This window comes from Bos grunniens, chromosome 4, assembly GCF_055505025.1.
Source record: "Bos grunniens cultivar Pamir isolate PY7600 chromosome 4, Bosgru_T2T1.0, whole genome shotgun sequence".
NCBI classification, from domain to species: Eukaryota; Metazoa; Chordata; class Mammalia; order Artiodactyla; family Bovidae; genus Bos; species Bos grunniens.
Window position 1 is genome coordinate 101,024,998 of NC_141168.1, and position 23,289 is coordinate 101,048,286.

Sequence of the window (23,289 nt, forward strand, 5' to 3'; positions counted from 1 at the left end):
GTAAGACATAGTTTGCTATAAAACAGTTAAAAGGACTTTCCCCCAAGAATTGTAAGTCATTTTCGCCTGGTAAGAAGGCTTGCAAGAGAAAGAACCCTAGCTGACTCTCTCAGCCAAGGTCCAACTTTTCAGAGTAGATTGTGATATTGTGATTTATAAGAAATACATATTTGGTCTTCATCCACAAATAGTCTCAGATTTGAGTTCTCAGACATTCTGCTGGTGTTCTAGAATTGCTTGGTATTATGCGGGAAGCCCTCCACACACACACATACTGGAATTGGGTCTAGGAACTCAATCAAAGCTGAAAGGGACACATTGTAACATGTCTTCGGTAGGGCAGTCTCTGTCTAGGTGGGCTGCAAGGTATACCAGAACACATGTAGAGTGTCTAGCACTTAAAGTGAGCTCATATCTACATTTTGTTCTTTCCTTCCTTTAACCTACTGTCTTCCATTCTCTTTCCTTCCTGCACTGCAGAGCTAGACTGACTTATGACAGTATTTCAGGGCTTGAGAGGTTCTCTCCAGCCCTTACTATCTTCATTTAGAGATAAGATTAAAATGCAAGTAGCTAGGATCAAGAGCACACAGTACTGATGAGTTTCTTTCACCAAATAAATATTTCATATCTCTTTTCTTGAGAAGGACTCAGAAATTAAAAAAAAAAAAATGTACTTGAAAGTAGGGGTAGTACACTTCACTGGAAAAAGAAACAGCAACATAAAGTAGGGGTGATTGCAAGGCTTCAGATCAACTTTTGCCAGCTTTACCACTGGGATTTGGGGCCACTCCTGGTTAGGGTCATCTCTGCTGCTGCTGTTGCTAAGTCACTTCAGTCGTGTCCGACTCTGTGCGACCCCAAAGACAGCAGCCCACCAGGCTCCGCAGCCCCTGGGATTCTCCAGGCAAGAACACTGGAGTGGGTTGCCATTTCCTTCTCCAATGCATGAAAGTGAAAAGTGAAAGTGAAGTCGCTCAGTCGTGCCCGACTCTTAGCGACCCCATGGACTGCAGCCTACCAGGCTCCTCCGTCCATGGTATTTTCCAGGCAAGAGTACTGGAGTGGGGTGCCATTGCCTTCTCTGAGGGTCATCTCTACTCAGGTCAAAAGCAGCAGTGGGTGGAGAGAAAGACTTCTTGTCCTAACCCCTAAGTGTCTTCGTACAAAAGCAGGGGAACAGCAGGGTATGAGGAAGTGGGAGAAAATGATCAAACCTGAATTTTCTAAAACATTGAAAGTTATGGATAAGGTTAAAGCAAAAAGGTTTATAACCAGACAGGACCATCTCTACACTTACTGAACTTCTCTAAACTCCAATTTCCTGCAGAATGAAGCTAATTATAGCTTCACAGGTTGATAAATGATGAAGCGCTCAGCTTGGTGCTTAGGATATAGAATTATATCAATTAGCTATTGATATGTAACAATTATACCCCAGATTCAGTGGCATGACAGCAGTGAGTTTTCATTCTTGTATGTCTGAAGTTGACTGAGGTGACACCTTGAAGCTGCAGGTGTGCGGGGAAGCTGATCAAGCTCTGATCCACACATCTCCTTCCTCCTGGAAACAGCAGGCTCCCTACGACATGCTCTTCTTATGGCAGTGACAGAAGCACCGCCACACAAGCACATTACAAGCGTGTGCTTGTGTAATCTCCACCAACATCATGCTGGCCAATGCAAAGCACACGGCCAAGCCTCGCATCAATCAGGCAGAGGAAGTCGGGGGGAGTTTTTGCTTAACAATCACAGAGACTATTACTCTCAACTCTCTTTTTATATTAATTCATATCTTTCCCATACAGAAAACACCTTAATTCACATCCCAAGACCCTCAAAAGTCTTATTTAGTCACAGCATCATGTTCAAAGTCTAGGACCTTGTGATCTACATCAGGCTAAACATAGCTCTTCTTTGTTCAGAGATCTCATAATAAAAAGACAGGTTATCTGTCCAGCACACATCCAATGTACAGAGATAGAACAGCGATGGGATAAAATAATACTAAGAACTTGCACTAAAAAAATGAGTACTTTTTGCACACTGATTCCTACCTGAGGAAATATGGGAGTTGCAAGACCTTTCTATGTCTCATATGATTTCATCTTTTAGTTTGGCTGGCGATGCTTTTTCCAATAGGGCTCTTTTAAAAATGTTGTAAGTTCCAAACATTTTTGCATCAAAATATGTGACATCCAAGATTCTTTCTGAGACATGCCTCTCTCTGGAGACTCAATTACAGGTACTTCAGAGGTTCCTGGCTTCTACAGAACCAAGACCTTAATCTTTGTGGGAACTCTTTTGTCCATGTGAAAGGAGCTAGTAAGTTCACTAATCATTTCAAAAGTCTCACAAAAGGACTTAACAACCACTGTTTTTACCCTGAAGCAATGTCTTACTGGCAGGCCCCTGAATTTGTGCTCTTCCTTGACACTATGTCATAACGGCCATATGGCCTGTTGAAGAATAGTTTTATTTTCCACTTCCACTGATGTTTATCTTTTAAATGTACTTAAGAAACAGGACCTGATTTCTCTATATGAGTAAGGGATGACCATCCATACCAACATACTTACAATGAGTATATTAGAGTGCATGGAGCCCTCCAAATGGGGACCTTGCCCCTGTAAATATCATCTCAGACTGTGGTTAAATCTAAGGCGATATAGGGAATTTACAAAGCAAGAATCAGAGCTACTCAGCAAGAAGAACAAAATTAATGATTGCACTTCAGGCAAAAGATCTGTTCCTGGGGCTCGTCTTCCTAATGCAATAAGAGAAACCTAATAGAGTTTTTCATAAAATATTCATGGATGAATTCACTGCAATACAGTGAGCATTATTGATGAATGAGAGCAACCACCAGTGATCTGGGACCTTGGTGTGAAGAGAGCAATTAGCACCTACTCAATTAAAAAATTTGAAGGAAATGAATGTTCATAATGGATACCATGCAATTATGTGAAACTTTAACTTTTCACAGTACCACTGGGGACCAGAAAATTTCAGTTATCATCAGTAAACCTTCCTGGATTGAAATATGGAATTGTAAAATATAAAGTTAAGTAGAATTAGCCTAAAATCATCCTGTTTGTCCTATGTTTGCCATTCTTGGCATACAGAAGTGACTTCTGATTTTCTCTCAAGAAGGATGGAAAGTCTAGTGATAGATACCCCACACACCAGCCCCATAAGCTACAGGCCATTCCTGAATACACCTTGATCCCTTCTCTGTTCCCTGTGGCCTCCTTTAGCCCTTCATTGTCTCTGACCTGGATATGATAGTGGAGCCGTTCCATCAGCCTTAGTTTTTATTCCCTTGTCTTGTAAAGCCTTTCTCCAATGCATCTCCTCCATAAAGTGTTTCCTAATGACATTGTTAAGAATGATTACCTTTTATAGCACCCTGTTTATCCCTCATTTGGGGATAATCACCACGTAATGCGTTTTACTAGAGTATGATCTATCGAAGTCAGTTGCCCATATTGGACAATAAGCTTCTTGAGGTGGTATATTAGCTTTATCCCACTTTATCCTTTGCACACAGTGTTTATTGTTCTAAATTTTCTTTAACGCAAGACTCCTAACAATTGAATCATTGATAAATGATTCTGACTTTGCCAATATGCTCAGACCCCAGTTAGACTCCAGTTAGAGCCTGTTATCCTTAACTCAGTTTGTTTTTCTAAGCCATAGTTCTGTAGTTAATCCCATGATCTCCAGGCCTTCAGAATAATTTTCCTATATGATTTCAAGGCAATTATTCCAGTTGAAATACTGTTAGCAGTAGTAGTCACAAGGACTCTCTAAAGTAGGTAGTAGATCTTTTGAAAATAAGGAACAATGAATATACTCATACATGTACATGTGGGTAGAAGATTTTTTAGTTTCTGAGGCTAGCTCCAAAAGACTGACTAATGTACCAGACTAGCAAAAACATAAAAACTTATATATAAAACCAAAAAATAAATGAAAGAAGAGCAATTCCTAAATATTTATTTGATTGTCATATGGCATCTTGAGCATTTATTTTATGAAGTCAAAGATGAATGAGACTGGCTTTAAAAAAATCACCGAACCTAAGAATTAATTGAGCATACATGTACTTTGTGATGGGCTTCTCCGGTAGCTCAGATGGTAAAGAATCTGCCTGCAATGTGGGAGACCCGAGTTCAGTCCCTGGGTCAGGTCAGTCCTGGAGGAGGGAATGGCAACTCAGTCCAGTATTCTTGCCTGGAAAATTCCATAGATGAAGAAGCCTGGTGGGCTGCGATCGATAGGGTCACAAAGAGTCAGACAGGACTTTGTGAATGTCAGGTGAGATGAAAAAAGTTTTCTGAGAAAATTTGTATGTGAAAACTGAAGTTGCAGATTCCAGTCAGTTATCCCATAAGCTATGTTTGGCCACCCCAAAATGTAAGCAATGATTAATAGATGAACACTGGGTTTCTCAAGATTTTATTTGTGACATTCTACCTGGGGAAGTGAGAAAATTTGGGATCAGCGTAATTATGGAGAGTTAATTCACCATAAAAGGCAAGAAAAACCATACTGGATATATTATTTCTGGATTTTGAATTTGTCTTTGTTTAAAATTTATGGTGAATCTGAGAGGCTTCTGAAATAATGAGTACAACCTAGCCATGAAAAATGATTGAGCACAGGGTGCCTAAGTCTTATTGAACTTTGTCCTCATAAGTAAATCAGTTGAGTTCCCACTTTACTGAGTAGTTCTTAAGAGTGCATAATCACTGAGGGATAAACTCGCATCTCTGATACTCAGGAGCTGGGATAGGGAGGTTTTTATATCACAGACCGAGGTTGCTGTAGATGACGTGCTATATACCTGCACCTAGAAGCCCAGCTTGGCTGTGCTGTGCCCCCTCCTTTGCCTCATGAACAGGGGTCCTGTAAGAGGACCTGTCATCACCCAGTGTCAGTCCAGGAGGTACCATGTAGCCCGCCCTCTTCACCAGTCTGGTGGAACCCAGTGAGAGGTGCCCCAGCTGAGAGCTTATGGGTATGGGCAGTTGCTGCCACAATTTCCACTTGGCCCCTTGCTACTTACCAAACAAGTCTCTATTCCTTTTTCATTATTTTAAGTGCCTGGAAATAAGTGCTTAATTCTCTTGTTATTTCTGAGTAAGTTATGAGAAAACCATAAAAACACTCTCTGGCAGGCTCAAAGGAGATATTTCTAACAATTATCTTAATGAAGGTGGAATAGGTGCATTGTTAGTTGGTATAAGTGCATATTTAAATCAGTTTTTCCTGTTGGTTATTTATTTCAAGTCTCATTGTTTTCAAATTAATTATCTTTTGACATCTTCCTTTAAATCACTGCTCTGTATTCATTTTACTATACATCTTTCTCAGAGAAACCTGCTAGGTATCTGAATAATTACAGCTCTTGTGGCAATAAATCCTAAATTGTGGGATGCATCATTGTCTGATGCATTAACAATTGGTTTTCTGTATTCTGTTTATTCCTCAAGACTAGGGACTATGGTTTTCCCTTTCTTTGATCATTCTGAAGTATTTTCTTGTTTAGTAGGGTTCTAGGTGGGCTTCCCTGGTGCCTCAGATGGTAAATAACCTGCCTGCAATGCAGGATACATGGGTTCAGTTCCTAAGCTGGGAAGATCCCCTGAAGAAGGGAATGGCAACCCACTCCAGTATTCTTGCCTGGAGTATTCCATGGACAGAGGAGCCTGGTATGGTAACATATGAGAAAAGAACTAAATCAAGTGAGATCTCTCACCAAGTATATGAAGATCCAGATACAGGTGCAAGGACGATGTGGCAGGAATAGGTTTCCTTGTGCAAGGGCAAATTAGCAGACCCATGCATCCAGGGCAAAGCAAAGGAAGGGAAAGTGGTAAAAGAGGCGGCTAGAGGTGAAGGCTAGAGGGAGCATTTTGGAGGGCCATGCAAGGGCTGATGGGTGAGCTGACTATACTGGGATCGTTCCCATTTGTCTTCAAGAAGGAGAGCCTTGAAAATGTAAACATCGTGATCCACGGTCAGACAGAGCAGACTGCAGCAGCTGGGAACTAAATGCACCTTCATACCTCCTCTTCGAGGCTTCCCAAAGATGAGCTGCAGAGTATCTATAATGACTCCCAAGAAGAGCACCTTCCAGTGTTTTATGTTTTCTGCCCAAGGTTCACAGATGGAGCAAAGCCCAGACATTATGAGTGTTTGCCTCTGGAATGAGGAATAGGGAAAGTAAAATGGGGCTCTGCCTATGCTCCCATTCGACCACAGCTTGCCAGTGGGTAAGCATCTGCTTTTGGAGCCTAAGTCTGTGTTCTAAAATGTTTTAATATAGGGATCACCTGGGAAGCTTGTTAAAAATATAGATTTCCATGTTTCCCAACATTCACAAATACAAAATAAATAAATAATGAGGGCCTACTGTACAAGTCTAGTGAAGGAAGGGACAAATTTCCATTGCCATCATTTGCTGGTACAAATAAAGAGACCTCTAAGGAACCATGACTACATATTAAAAGTTGCAAATGACAGCTGTTTTCATAGTGATGATGAAATTTATTTCCTATATTTCTCTTGTCATTACTTTCCTAAATAAGTTAAGGGCTCTTGTAATAACAAATGTCTTTTAGAATTGGCCTCATTCAAGAGTTTTCAGTTATTCACATCAGTTACTCATGCACATTTTTTTTCTATCTCCCCCAAGTCTCATAGAACTCAGTCTTTACTGGATTGACTTGGCTCAGAGATAAAGCAGTGCCCGGAAGACTTCTCTAATGGGACACAGTGCTGAGCGTAAATGAAGAGGGCAATAACAGAGGCTTCCCTGAGACGCAAGGCTCTGTTTTGTTACAGTTGCCTTCCTTTTGTCATCTGCATCTGTTAGAGTGGCCAACCTCAGTGACAGACAAGAAGTAAATGTGAGATGTATCAGATCTGTTTTTGAGCAACTGATCTTGCATAACCAGACTGCAGCAAGCTGTCAGTTTTGTATGTCCCTCATCTCTAGACCTTTGCACTTCCCTATGCTGCAATCCCGCTGACCTTTTATTCTCTATATAAAAGAATAAAATGCTGGCTTTCTATTTGGCTCGATGTTTTCTGTGAAACCCCACAGTTTGCAAGAGAAGGACTCAGTGTTTCAAATACACTTCTTTTCCTAACTTGTTGAAGTAGGGTGGGTTGGCTAAATGGAAAGTATTACAGTTTTTTAGGTTTAAAGTATAGTTAGAAATACAGGTAACACCACTGCAAGCACCATAATGCATGCATAATGGCAAAAGGGTAAAGTAAGAAATGAAAAATCTTTACTACAAAAATAATGGCTATATTTTTTCCCATGGGAATGCTCCAGCAATTTCAAATCTAAAATACACCAAATAGTTAACCCATGATCAAAATGACCTCACAATATTCGTCCTATGAGAGAAAGTTCTTTGGGCATTTTTCTGCAGTTTTGCTTATTTGGTCTGGTTTGTTTGTAATGATGAAATAGTCTTTGAATTCATCCCACTCTGATAAAATTTCATAAGGTGTTTAGACAATGGTTTGACTTCAAAGTCAGTCAGTCATCCTAGAAAAATGAAGAAACTATCAACCCTAATTTCAAGTGATGATCTTTCCATAAACTGAGTATTTTAAATATCCATTATTTTATCAATTCCTTTTTTCTTTACCCTTGTTATATCACATAGACTTCTTATGTTAGAATAAATCTAATGTAGATATCTTAAAAGATATTATATATATATATTCTTTATATATATATATATAAAGAATACACAAAAATAAAATAAAATAAGACTTTAGTAGATAAGATTATCTGACTATTTTTTTGCCCCTTGCTTGAGGACATAACCCCTCAAACAAGCATGTCATGGAGAGGATCAGGTCTCTGCTTTTACTTATTGTCCCTAAATCTCATCTGTTGGCAAAAGCCATATTTTATGCATATCAGATTTGAAAATATAGGTGGAAATTACCTAATCTTTCATTCTTCTGGCAGTGAAGATGGAAGATAAAACATATTCACAGGAAAATGCTATAGACCAGAAGAAGATACTCTGCCTTGTTCGGTAGCACAAGAGACATTACATGAGAATCTGGATGTGTTTTTAGATCCGTTTCCAGGGACCATGCAAACCTTCGTACCATCCAGCAGATGGCGCCAGGCAAAGTTCAAAGTCTTCTGGTAAGCAAGGAAGAGTTCACATTCTCAGTTCAGTTCAGTTCAGTCGCTCAGTCGTGTCCGACTCTGCGACCCCATGAATCACAGCACGCGAGGCCTCCCTGTCCATCACCAACTCCTGGAGTTCACTCAGACTCACGTCCATCGAGTCAGTGATGCCATCCAGCCATCTCATCCTCTGTCGGCCCCTTCTCCTCCTGCCCCCAATCCCTCCCAGCATCAGAGTCTTTTCCAATGAGTCAACTCTTCACATGAGGTGGCCAAAGTACTGGAGTTTCAGCTTTAGCATCATTCCTTCCAAAGAAATCCCAGGGCTGATCTCCTTCAGAATGGACTGGTTGGATCTCCTTGCAGTCCAAGGGACTCTCAAGAGTCTTCTCCAACACCACAGTTCAAAAGCATCAATTCTTCGGGACTCATCTTTCTTCACAGTCCAACTCTCAACATCCATACATGACCACTGGAAAAACCATAGCCTTTCTAGAGGGCCCCTAATATCAAATTAGAGAACAGAAAAATGTTTTATAACTTTGGGGCTCTTTATTTTTAATTTCATAATTTGAACATAATCCTAGATTTACCTATGGAATTCCTTTTGCTCTCTTTTTATACTGCTGCTTAAGTAAATCTGGGTAGTGCTTGTTAAAACAGTCAAAAAGAACACACACTTACTTATTCTGTTCAGTTTAATCTGCTGGATCTATTTGCCTTTCAATAACATAATTAGCATACACAGATCTATTGTTTTTCCGTTTGACTTATTCATGTGACGTAATTGAAAGTAAATGGAATTGACAAGCGTGGAAGACCGTAGGATAGAATGGAAAAATCTACTGGCCATTGAGGACGTCAAGAGCTTTCCCTTTACTCATCGATAGCTGCTATGTTTTGCATCAAAATTTCCTAATATGTTTTTGTGAACAATCCAAACCTAATTGTTTCTTGTACTATATACAGAAGGAATTTTTTTCTCAATGAACAAATTTGGAAAACTGATTTTTATTGCAATGTTAATTGGAGAAGCAGGGAACCTCTGAGGAATGAATAGAGGATGCATTTCCTAAATGGGCAGTCTAAAAATTCTATCATGATTTCTTTTCCCCTCCAGATCATTTTCCCCATGATTAGTTTATGATTTTACAACATTGTTTAGTTTGCCCTGAGAAAAGCTTAGGATGATGCCTGTGTGGTAGATTCCTTCAGCTGAATTAAGAAGCTAAAAGTGGGCATGTAGTTCTCAGTTTAGAATATCAGTGTGTGTGTATTTCCTAGTAACTATACTTTGAACCTACTCGCTTCATTTGCAGTTGAGTGAGTGAGTGAAAATCGCTCAGTCATGTCTGACTTTTTGCGACCCCATGGACTATACAGTCCCTGGAATTCTCCAGGCCAGAATACTGGAGTGGGTAGCCTTTCCCTCCTCCAGGGGATCTTCCCAACCCAAGGACTGAACCCAGGTCTCCTTTATTGCAGGCGGATTCTTTACCAGCTGAGCCATCAGGGAAACCCTCATTGCAGTTAACATGCTGTATTACAGTTTCTGTGTCATATATTTACTTCTTCAACTAGACTGTAAATTCTGTGAGCATATATGCCCATTCATCTTTACACCCCCTAGTATCTGAAACTTAGAAAGTGCATAAAATGGTCATTTTATCAAAGTTCAGTTTAGTGAGTCATGTATAGGCTTTGTGCACAAATTTTCTTTGCCAGTAATGCCAAACAGCAGATGACACCTCAGGAGTGGTGGTCTCTCAGCTCAGATTCCTGCAGAGAACTGGAGAACTCCCTCTGAGACACACTGGCTCCCCTCACCTGCAAGAGTTACACAGGAAAAACATTAAGGACTCCAATCCCAACTTCTTGAGAGTTTAATGTTGAAATAGGCTTAAGTTTGTTCAAAACAGCATCGTCGGTAGTCTGGTACAGAAACAGCCAGTCATAAAGGGTGGTGGAAAGCAGACAGAGCCTCCCTCTGGGCTGATGGCTGTCCATGAGGATTTTTTCCTACCACACTAGGTGTTTTCTCATAATTCCATACCACCACTTTTACTCAACTTTTTCCCCCTTTTCCTTGACATATTTTGCAATTGCTAAAAATTATCTGAAATTGAAAAGAAGGAGAAGAAACCCCATTGAGGAGGGATATGTAAAATAAGATCACACAACAGGGTTGTACCTGGATTTGTCATTTGGGGTTCCCACCTCTCTTGAGGCAGTTTGTGTTAAAAAAAATCCTTAAATTATATTTCCATTTGATTTTTTACTCTCAAGTGTGTTTAAAATTTGTATAAGTAAAAGATGCTGGTAATATAGTAATTTTTGTGCAACAGTATCTAAGTTCTACCTCTACAAACACCTGTAAGTCACATTTTCCAGAATGATTGTTCAGAGTTTTCATTCCTTTACGAATATGTTCTAGGCATATACAATCATATACACATACTTTTCAAATGGAATCATACCACACAAACTATTCTACAGCTGTTCATGGAATCATACTCCACAAACTATTCTACAAGTATTTTCCAACACACTATAATCATTTTAGCGCTGAGTAATTTCATCACGAGGTTGCACTCTAATTCATTTACTCGAATCTCTTACTGATCAACATTTAGGTTGTTTCCACTTTTTTTAACTTCTAAAGTGTGCTTCTCTGTTCATCTTTCCATCTTTTTTTTTGCACATTTGTATATCTGTGGGGAAGTTTTTCTAGTGGTAAAATTGCAGGATGAAAGGAAATGAATGCCTACAACTGCCCCCCAGACAGTGCACCAAGTGGCTTTGTCATCAAAAGTCACAGCCCTCCACCTCATCCAGCTACTGCTCTCTTTTTTTGAAAAATCGAGATATAATTGATATATATTCACTTTAGGTGTACAACATAATGATTTGATGTTTGTACATATAGCAGAATGTTCACCACAATAAGTCTAGTTAACATCCATTATCACACAGAATTACAAAATTTTGCATTCAAATACATAGTACAGTATTTCTGACTATAGTCACCATGCTTACATGTGTTACACGTAACACCACGTGTTATATGTCCAGGACTTATTTGTCTTACAACTGGAAGCTTGTGTCTTTTGACCACCTTCACTCCTTTCATCCACACTCCACACCCCTTCTGGAAGCCACCTAGGAGTTTGGGAGGTTTTTTGGTATTTTTTTTTCATTTTCTGATCCCACGTATCAGTGAGATCATACAATATTATCTTTCTCTGTTTGACTTACGTCACGTAGCGTAATGTCCCCAAGTCCAGCCATATTGTCACAATCGACTCTCTGCCCCTTTTAATCCTCAAAAAGGAAACCCCAGGTTTATTTTATTATTCACCTACAATTATTTAAAAGGTTATAAATATTGGTAGACTATGTGTAAAAATATAGGAACAACAGAAAAGACAGGTGATAAAGATTAGACATTATATATGATGTATATATATATATATATTATATATGATGTAGATAGTTATTTTTATTCCATTATTGTTGTAACAACAGAAGTCAAACATACTGTAACAAAACTTGGAAGGATGGGAACATAATCAATGTATGTATAAATTCCAATTTGCTCTGCCTCTGAGTCTCCTGCTTGCTGAGATAAAGGAGGCAGGTTTTTGGCTTCCATCAGAAAAAAAGCAAAAACCTATTACCCACAATTCCTTACACCTTCTCTGCTCGATGATGCACCAATGACAATACAATAAATCTGCTTGTTCATGAGAGCACCACGCTGCCCAGTGAGGAAGATAGCACTCTGCAGCCCTTCGCATCATACATCACCTGGAGGTGCTGCTGGCTGTGTTCTGGAGAGTGACGCGCCTCTGAATTTTCTCCTTTTTGTCACTGACTCCTTCAGACATCACTGTCTCATCAACTGTAGCTGATTCCTGGCCATATTTCCCCTCTTTCTGCCTCCTTTCATTACTTGTACTCAGATAAATCTCTTCACTTTGACAGAGAAGGTTGAATATATGGCCTCTTTCCCTTGCAGGGATCAATACTTGCACGAGATAAGCCAGCCAACAAAGGGTGGATGGTGCAATAGGACTGGCTCTTATCATAATTGTGTCTCACACATAAGGTGCTTCTAACCTTCATATGTAATCAGTAATAATAATATACATTTTAGGGGAATATAACCGCAAGTTGGGCACTATCACATCAGCGCCATAAACACAGACCAGAGAGGCTTTCAGATGCAGCTAAAGGGCCTGAACCATGACATCCAACCAGGCATACTCCTGGTCTCCCATTATTTATTTGTAACCCAGATCTTCCAGGCTTCTCCCCCTATGGAAGCAAATGGCACTCCCAATATCTATGTTCACATTAATTTCAATGGCTCTAACTCCATCCACTTACTCAGTCTGTAAAGTCTGATCTAATTATTATGGGGACTCCCCAGAGGATCACCCTAAAGTGCTCACATACTAGTGGTCAGTTCCAGCCGGAGTTATGTCCAGCATCTGCTCCAGCTTCCTCCTCTATAACCTCTACCTGCAAAGGCACTTGGAGATGCTGTCCTAGCAGCCATGCTTACCATAGCAACTTGAATGTCTCTGTCAAGGGGACAATCTCCCAATATCCCCAAACCTCTAGGAGCTAGTGTGGGCCTGTGCTCCTGAGGAAGTATAAGGATGCTCTTCTCTCCAGCACCATGATGTCCTCTAGCTCCTGGGTACCAAAGGAACTGTGCCCATGCCCCCCTTGCCTTACAATACCTCATGGAAACAGCTCTGTCAAACTTGGCTTTTTGTCCTTCTTCATGGGACCTGACCTAAGGCTTTAGAACTGGGCCACCAGAGGCAACAAACCTAACTTGGGCCCCCTCCTCTCCTGTGTCTCCTTTACTGAAGTCTATCTCCTCTCACGCCTATTAACTCTTGCAAATAGATGCCTGAAGGATGCCAATCCTATGTCAGTCCTTCTAAGTTGCTTCTATTTCACATATTTAATGTATAATGCAACTTCATGACCCCAAAAGAAGTTCCATGCAAAGATGCATTTTGAAAATCAAGTAAAAGGTATGCATTAGAGTCCTCACTCTTTTTGCATGAATGCTCAGTCATGTCCGAGGGTTTGTGACCCCATGGACTGTAGCCAGGCAGGAATTTTCCAGGCAGGACTACTGGAGTGGGTTGCCGTTTCCTACTCCAAAAGTCTTCACTAACTAAATTGTAATGACCCCCTGGAGTTGCCTTCTTTAGAAAAGGCTATTTGTTGTTATTGTTTTTTAATATTTATTTAGTTGCACCAGATCTTAGCTGCTGTATGCAGTTGTGGCATGAAATCTAACTCCCTAACCAGGGATTAAACCAGGTCTCCTACATTGACAGCATGGTGTCTTAGCCACTGGATCACCAGGGAAGTCCCAGGTTATTTGTACATCTTCGTTGGTTTTTGTACATTTTAGTTTTGTATACTCTAAAATTCACACTTTTGAACACATTTGAGCATCTGTGTTCCTGCCAGGAATGTTCAGGTAAAATCAGTTGTAAAGACAATATCTAATCTAACATACAAGGTCTCCATAAACTGTCACTTCTTCTTTTTCCAACTCTGGCTTTAACCCTTTACACCCACTAACCAGTCATACTGAATGACTTTCAGTTTCCTAAACAAAATTTCCATTTCATTCCTATAACCTTTGCTGCCAGTATAAACCTTGCTTCCAATATAACTTAACCTAAAATATGTTCCTCCCCTTTTAGTTATATTTCAAACCCAAGTCAAGCATCACTGCATACATGAAGACTTTTCTTTTTCATTCTATCTTTACCCTCACTACCTTGAAAGAATTAATTACTTCCTCTCTGTGACCAACACCATACTGCATATAACATTCCACCATAGCACACAAAATAGTTTTCAAAACTTTATAAACTTAAGTCAGGGTTATTTTATTAGCATCTACTCAATATCTGATGTTCAGTAGTTGTTTGTTTGGGGAACTAATTTCTTAGAAATAAAAGGTATTAGTACATCTTTGCATATGTAGATAAGAGTAAGCAAACCATTCTTTTCCCCAAAATGCTTAACTTAACTATATCTAGACTTGGATCAGAGAAGGCAATGGCACCCCACTCCAGTACTCTTGCCTGGCAAATCCCATGGATGGAGGAGCCTGGTGGGCTGCAGTCCATGGGGTCGCTAGGAGTCAGACCTGACTGAGCGACTTCACTTTCACTTTTCACTTTCATGCATTGGAGAAGGAAATGGCAACCCAGTGTTCTTGCCTGGAGAATCCTGGGGATGGAGGAGCCTGGTGAGCTGCCGTCTATGGGGTCGCATAGAGTTGGACACGACTGAAGCGACTTAGCAGCAGCAGCAGCAGACTTAGATAGCATTTTGTTTTTAGAAAATTCTCTTAAAGAATAACAAACTGAATAATACTACATGGGGAAAAATGAGGGGAAAAGTATGGAAAAATTCATATTATGGACTCTATCTCCTGATGCCCACATCACATCCCCGGGGCCCACCTCTGATTGTGCTGTAGCTGGAGTGGACAAAAGCTAGGTGAGCCTCTCTGTTTTCTTGCCCTGGGCCTTCTCTCATGCTGTACAAGCTCTAAGCCTATGCAAGCTCAGCTGGAAGCAGAGTAGAGTCAATGTCCTACACGAAGCCATGGAATCTTGTCCTAGACAACTAGCCCACTCTAACACATTAGTGCATGGAAAGATGTACCAGACTAGATTGAAAGAGACCTAGAAGATATAACAGTTAAAGATAATATGTGGTTCTAGATAAGATTGTAGTTTGGGCAAACCGGATATAAAAGATCTTTTTAAGACAACTATAAAAGTGTGAATATGGCCTTGTACTTCATGAGATGAAGATATACTGAAGTGTAAAAATAGATATTATTAGCTCAGATTGTGTATGTGTGTATTCCAAAAGCCAAAAAAAAAAAAAAAAAAAGAATCTGGGAAGATATACAGTAAGGTATTGACTGTTCAACCTCTAGATATTTGCAGTATGATCCTATTATTCCCTTAGTTTTATTTATCTGTGTTTTCTAATATTTTAACACACACACACAAACTGCTCTGATATTTTAAAGGAAGCATTTTTAAAAAGCTAATACAGTGTCCAACTTTCAACCTGTTATTGTTATTCCAGGGCAATTTCTATACAGTTCAGAGATAAATGAGTCTGAGAAACAAGGGAAAATGTAAATGGACTAAAGAGGGTCCCATAATGCATTGTGGCAGGAAACGGATATCCAGGCCATGACCCAGCTCCTGGGCAGACAGGATCCCATAAATATCAGAGTCCGAGTCTTTGTGAGTTATAATCACTCCTCTCTGTAAACTTATTCACATGCATGCATTAACATACTCAGAGAACACAGACACATTCCTCAGCCCAGATGGAGGAAGATGCTTGTTTAACCAGCACTTCATAATTTATGATTTCAGGAATTAGGAGCCAGCCTCCCTGCTTACTAACTGCACCTGATGTGACTTGGCAGGAAACTTCCACCGTAACACACACATTCTCTGTAAACTGATGATCCTCCTATACACTTAATCTTTTCCCAACCAATCCCCCCAAAAGAAAACAAATATTTGTAGATTAAAGGAGAGCTGCCTTTTCATCCTTTACAGCTGCTGGCATGCAAGCCATAAAGCACAGAGTGTTTAATTAATGGAAAGATATCATTAGAGAGACAGCTGGACCTGCATTCAGATGAGTTTGGATTCAAGGTGCCAAGAGATAAAGATCTGAAAATGGAGAAGCTGGACTGCAATTGGGTTCATTTATAAAAGAGGCTATTAAAGGTCAACTGTGTTTTCTTGTGCTAGAGATAAAGAGATGCTATCAAAAACAATTGGAAAGTAATTCAAAAGAGAGCACTGAGTCACTTACGCTAAATTAATTTGTCTTTCTGATAGCATGGCACGCATGATGGGAAAGTAAATTTACCTAAAAGCAAGATCTTTCAAAAACAACCATTGGTCATGTCTTTCATGCAAAGTCACTGAAATATGCTCCGGAAGCCAGAACCACTGGTTCTGTCTGATCACTGCAGCCTGTTTCCAGTCTGAGAATTCACTGCTTTCCCCTATGGATAGTACTATAGTGGCATTTCTATGGACACGCTAAGATGCCTGAGCCTGCTAATATCTTCCCACTGCCCTTGATGAACTAATAGCCAAGGACCAGGACTACCCATGGTGCACATGTTCCCACTTTCCTGTCATTCAGCAATATATTAGGACAAACTAGCTTGCTGTATTTTACCTACAACCTCCCCTTCTTCCTGTGCTCACTCCAATATAGCACACATTAAAATGTATGCAGACTGGAATGAAAATTGTTCATTTAACTGGAGGATATATCTACAATTATGACTGGTAGTTTGTTTAACTTCATATAGCGACATGATATGTTTTCTTTGTGTATCTCCCCCTCAGGGTGAATCCTTTCATTCAACTACTGCAAACTTCCCTTCTCCCCAACACATCTGACACCAGTCAGATGTGTGACAAAGAGCAATTTCTTCCAATGCTCAGTGAACCCACTGAGCTCACCTTCATCTTCCCCTGGGCAAGATGGAGGTTGTGTCTATTTGCTGCCGGACTTGGGGGTGACAGGGACAAATGCACTCCATGAGACTGTGACCTTGTGCTGGTAACCTGGATCTAATTCTCTTCTACTCTTCTTCTTGCCAGAAGAAAACTGCTTGTTGCTCTTCTTCATTTCTTGGGCTTGGGAGTTAATTGGAGTGTTTATTTTCTGAAACCACAAGAATAATGAGCAATTTTCTGCAAAGGTCTATTTGTGAACATGCATTTCCAGACAAATTCCTGCTCAGCCCCAGTTCCGTGTCAGTTGGGAGTGTTGACCAAGGAAAGACACAGAGGTTAAGAGGCAGTCGATATCATACATTTAGCACTGTGGATCATTTGCAGGTTTTAATAACAGATTGCAATTCAGATTCTGCACTACAAAGGATTTCCAGAACAGATATCTCAAGGTTTCTTCTGAGTCTATCACCTTTCAAACACTAGGGAGGCGGACATCTTCGTTATTAACTAAATTAGAATAAACTTGCTCATGTTCACATCTCACTATATACCTGACCTTAATAGGATGTGCTTTAGGCTCCAGTCATTGGAGAGAGCCCCAGAGATGAAGGGTTCTCCCCAGTCTTGGAGGCTACTGAGAAACAGCACACCACGGAAGGAGCCAAGAGTAACAGCAGACACAATAGCTACCACTTGTGGAGCAGCTGCTGTAAGTCACATAATCTACCACTTGTTTTACATACACTGTGCATGCAAAGTAGCTTCAGTCGTACCCAACTCTTTGCAACACTGTGGACCATATCCCACCAGGCTCCTCTGTCCATGGGATTCTCCAGGCAAGAATACTGGCATGGCTTGCCATGCCCTCCTCCGGGGGATCTTCCCAATCTAGGGATCAAACCCATATCTCTTATGTCTCCTCAATTGGCAGGTGGGTTCTTTACCACTGGTGTCACTTGGGAAGCCCTAATGTCCTTTAATTCCTAAAACCAGGCTGGGAGATGGGTATTATGGTTTGCATTCTTAACTTAAGCTGAGCTAAACTAGTAATCCCTAAATATTTAGGTAAATAGAAGAGACAGCATACACTCATGTACTTGCTCTGTGTCAGGTATCTGAAACCATCTCTTGTGATTCCGAGTTTGCCAATGAAACTATGAGTCTAGAAATAACTACAACATACCAGGTGGATTTTTCCTGTGCTATCTGTCCCACCCACCTCCTATCTTCATGCTAAATCAGCATTAGTGTCCTCTGGAGGATGCTCCTTCCACTACATCAACTGTCTCATTGAATGAGCTGTTCACTCTCTTCTTACAGCCCCTCAGCCCCTCTGTCCACAGTAATGGGCACATGCCCAAGTCTGTCCAAACCCTTGGACGGACTCCTTCCCACTCCCTGGCTATGATTGTTTGTTACAATGAGCGTGTAAAACAGTAACAGTAATTCAAAATATATTAGTGGTTTTTATGTGCTAGACATCTTATTTTTTACATATTCTCACAAGGATTCTATGATGTAGGTACTGTTATTATCTCCATTTTTCAGAGGTGGAGAGTGAAATGCAGATGGTTAGACATCTTGCCCAGGCTCTAATATCTAGAAAGTTGCAAAGCTGAGACTCATTTTGTATCAGTTAGCTATTGCCACGAAAATGCTGGGTAAACAATTTCATGTCTTAAAACAATAATCATGTGTTCTCCCTGAGCTGGGTCACACAAATGTTAGCTGGTAGAGGCTGGCCTCAGATAGATGTGTCAGATGTGACCTTGGCCGAGCTGGTTCATGCAGTTGGGTCCATAGGGTCAGCAGATGCAGGCTGGGTGACTGAGCTCCATGTGTCTCCAGGGACCTGAGGGCTGGCCTGGGCATGTCCTTAGGGAATAACCAGAGAGCAAGAGCAGAGAGAGAAACAAAAGAGACTTCCTGAGGCCCAGACTAGGAATCAGCACACTGCTGTTTTCACCTCGTGCAGACACAGTCAAGAAGTGGGATGTGTAGTCTGTCTCTTGTGAGAGCTCCACAGTCAAAAGCAAAGCAGAAAGATTCAGGGAGAAGTGAAGCACTGGGACCAATGACACAAGCTACCACAACGTCCCATTTACTCCTTTAGAAATGTTCCATCTCCAGCTGGGGAATTTCAGTTCCCTGTTGGTCAGTGGCATCATGAGCTGTGCATCTTTAAGGTGGTCCAGCACCCACATCCCCCAGTGAGAGGAAGAAACTGGTCACAGTGGTATGTGGGGAGAGATGAACAGATCAAAGATGGAGAGAAGTCTCCAAGGATGCACACTGCCTCGGGGACCGCTTGTCTTCAAGCTTCAGCTGTGTTCCCACCCATCCTGTCATTTGGCTGTTCAAGCCTGCTTCTCAAGTCATTACCCCAAACTCCTTTAATTTAGATTTACTTACTGTCAAATGTTACCCAACACTAAAACACCTTGTGAGTAAAAAAAAAGCACAACTGCAGTAATTCATGCTAACATCCCTCACAATCAACATATATTTTAGGCATCTACTATTTGCAATGGGTTGTGTTAAAAACTGGGGATCAGAAAGAATGGGTCAGGTTGAATGCCTATCCTCAAAGAACTCATCATATAGGAGACACAACAGAAACACAGCTTGTGACACTGCCAAATGAGTGCTTTCAAGGGAAATGCGGAGACATCACTTTGCCCACAAAGGTAGTCAAAGCTACTGTTTTTTTCCCAGTAGTCATGTACACATGTGAAAGTTGGACCATAAAGAAGGCTGAGCACTGAAGAATTGATGCTTTTGAACTGTGGTGTTGGAGAAGACCCTTGAGAGTCCCTTGGACTGCAAGGAGACCAAACCAGTCAACCCTAAAGGAAATCAACCCTGAATATTCACTGGGAGGACTGATGCTGAAGCTGAAACTCCAATATTTTGGCCACCTGATATGAAGAGCCAACTGATTGGAAAAGACAGTGATTCTGGGAAAGATTGTGGAAAAAGAAGGGGGCAGCAGAGGATGAGATGGTTAGATGGGATCACTGACTCAACGGACAAGAGTTTGAGCAAACTCTGGGAGATAGTGAAGGACAGGGGAGCCTGGCGTGCTGCAGTCCATGTGGTCACAAAGAGTCGGACACAACTTAGGGACTGAACAACAACAAGGGGAAATGCGGGAAAGAGTGGGATTAAATTCTGATTTGGGCAAAAATAGGACTGTCTGATAGAGGACCTGATGTGTGCTGTCAGTTCCTAGAAGATTGAGGATTATTTCTGCAGCCAGAGGAGAGAAAGGTGGGTGGCACTGAGGGGATTGCTGTGGGGGAGGGTAGCAAGGGCAAGGAGCAACATCATAGAACTATTGAAAACTACATGACATCAGATGGGGGATCACAATCATTTGGTAGTTGACAGATCTTTTAAAGTGAAAAGTTAGAAAAATTTGCCAGTGTGCCTCTAAGAAATTGTGCTAGGCAATGAGGCCATGTGTAGCTGGCAGAGTGGCTCTGCCCTACTTAGCAGGCATTACATCCCTAAAGGGCCAGGAATACAGAAAATGTCCCTTGAGATTGTTCTGCTTCTTTACATCCTGACATTGCACTTGCAAAGCAACCTTTATATCATCATTTGGTTTTCCACATAGAAGGTCCTCTAGGGAAGGGAAGAGGCTAACCAGCCCACGGTAATATTCCAATCCACTTGGCAGTTACATTTCTTAGAATAAATTTTTAAATTGAAAACCTAGTTTATAGAGAAAATTCTTGGCAGTCTGGTGTGTAGTCAAGACTCTATTTTACAGAAACCCAACATAAGTTAAACAAAAGGGGTTGCCTGGAAAATTATCCATTTGGCTTACAAAGAAAGAGCTTCAGGCACCAGGGCTGCTTCGGGGCCTTTAGGATGGAACTTGGAACTCCATGTTCTTCTCTCATCATTGTTTGGGGATTTTCTACGTCCAGGTATACACCAACAGCTCTGAGATCATATTTTATAGCCCACAAGCAATAAAGAAGAAAGAAATGATTTTGCTAGTTCCAGCAGAAAATATTCTAAAATATTCCTCCTATTGTTCAGATTTGAATTAGCTGCTCATTTATGAGGGATACCAAAGGGATGGAATGAAATGATTGATCCAGCGTGGGATCATGTGCTCAGAGATGGGTGAGAGTACTGTCCCAAAGTTTGGGCAGGGTGTTTCCTGGACAGACAAAATCAGGGTCATCAAATTTATTTATCATGAGTTAATTATGCTTTATATCCAATGGTCCTCAGACAGACCAAACTAAAGGACTAGACCTGGACACACTCCCACTTCCAAGAATAGAGCAACCAAACAACATTTACCCTGGCCCTGCATCTTTTTAAAGTCATGATTAGAGGTGATGCAGACCGAATAAGCTTTTGGACACATCATGGATTAAGTTTGGTTAGGTCAACCCTGTGTCTAGGATATTAAATTTTTACTGAGATGGAAAAAAGTGACTGAGTGCCAAATGATAACAGAAAATAAGTGTCTTTATCTGCTTTGGGGATGTATTCATGTGCCCTGAAATACAAACACAGAAGAACCACCAGTGTCCCAGATGCTCAGGGGAAATGTTGGAAGAGAGTAATAGTACCCAAGAGGCCCAAGAGTACCTGTAGCCATTCTCCGGATCTTAGAGCAGTTGTTCTTTCTTAACCTCCACCCCTATCCAAGAAGCTTGCCATTGCATTCAAAACAGCACAGAACATTTTAGATCCCACAGTTGCAAAGGTCAATTTTTCATGATTCTTTTAGTCTTCTTTAAACAGGGACTACTTAGGCAGGTCAAACACAACCCATGTTAAAAGCATGGCCAGTCATACAGTTTTGAAAGCAAGGCATAAAATGTAAAGGAAAAAAGTGATGGACCCCAGAAGACTAAATCTCTGTCACTCATTCTTGCGTGGACTCTTGAGCAAGGTACATCCTCTTTGAAGTTGTTTCTTCATCTGTGAAAGCAGCTTGTTGGTCAAGTTAATCTCTAAGGATCTTTCCACATGGAAAGATCTTTGATTTCACTAGAATTCCAATTTCCTAACCTTTTCCAGGACTGATGCCTTAATGTATTCTCAGAGTCCTTTGTTGCTCTGAGGATGATGGAATCACTAGTATGGGAACAGTGTCTACATACCAAACCATATACTGTAGAAGGGTGTTTGGAGCTCAGCCTTTCAAATTGCACAGATGTCTTCAAACCACGCCTCCTGCATGTTGCCTAGAGTGAGGGACATTGTCAACAGAGAATCAGGAGGACTTGGCTCCTGCCTTTCAGGTGTAGAACACTTAACAATGGCTCTTTGACCTTGAATCTGGGAGGAATAGGAAGGAGAGCCTGCTGAGTCTGGTTTTAGACATCCAAGAGAAAGTTCAGGAGGCAGAGAGAGAAGTGAGAATGGGGGCCAAGAACTACAGAATTTTTAATTGGAAAAAAATATTTGTATCCTTTTTGTCCTTTCAGCAATGAGGGGTAGAAGCTAAAAACTTGGCTTTGACTTGTAGATTAATGATGGCCTCAAAAATGGTGTTTCATAAGCAATAGGAGAAGGAGGAGTATTGGAGTATTTGTATTGGAGGAGTATTTGTATTGGAGTACAAATGCAGTCACCCTTCTCCAGTACTTTTGCCTGGAAAATCCCATGGACGGAGGAGCCTGGTAGGCTGCAGTCCATGGGGTTGCTAGAAGTCGGACACGACTGAGGGACCTCACTTTCACTTTTCACTTTCATGCATTGGAGAAGGAAATGGCAACCCACTCCAGTGTTCTTGCCTGGAGAATCCCAGGGGCTGCGGAGCCTGGTGGGCTGCCGTCTCTGGGGTCGCACAGAGTTGGACACGACTGAAGCAACTTAGCAGCAGCAGCAGCACAAATACAGGTCTACTGCTCTATGGACACACATAACACGTGGCAGACTCTGAATGAGGCCGCCATGTCTTTCTCCTGCCACCTGGTGTGCTGAGGGCAGTTTCACTCTCACTTTATCTGACTATCCCTGTGTGCATTATATTGTTGGCTTAATGAATAAATAGAAAAAAATTTGTCCAGGTGACAGACCCCCTAAAGAAAGTGTGGCAGTCTGTGGGCCTGTGATCTGCAGTCAACTGCTGCTGCTAAGTCGCTTCAGTCGTGTCCGACTCTGTTCGACCCCATAGACGGCAACCCCCTGGCTCCTCCAACCCTGGGATTCTCCAGGCAAGAACACTGGAGTGGGTTGCCATTTCCTTCTCCAATGCATGAAAGTGAAAAGTGAAAGTGAAGTCGCTCAGTCACGTCCGACTCCTAGCGACCCCATGGACTGAAGCCTACCAGGCTCCTCTGTCCATGGGATTTTCCAGGCAAGAGTACTGGAGTGGGGTGCCATTGCAGTCAACTAGGATGGGGCTTTAATCCTAGACTGACACTGATGTATTCCAGTTATATCACCTACTTTTAAGAGAATGGATTGACAAGTGTCCGTCAGTAGATGACTGGTTACTCTACAGTAGCTGACCCAATGGAATACTGTGCAACCTTAGAAAGAGAGAGGAGGCTATTATGTAGTTCAGTGAAAAGATCA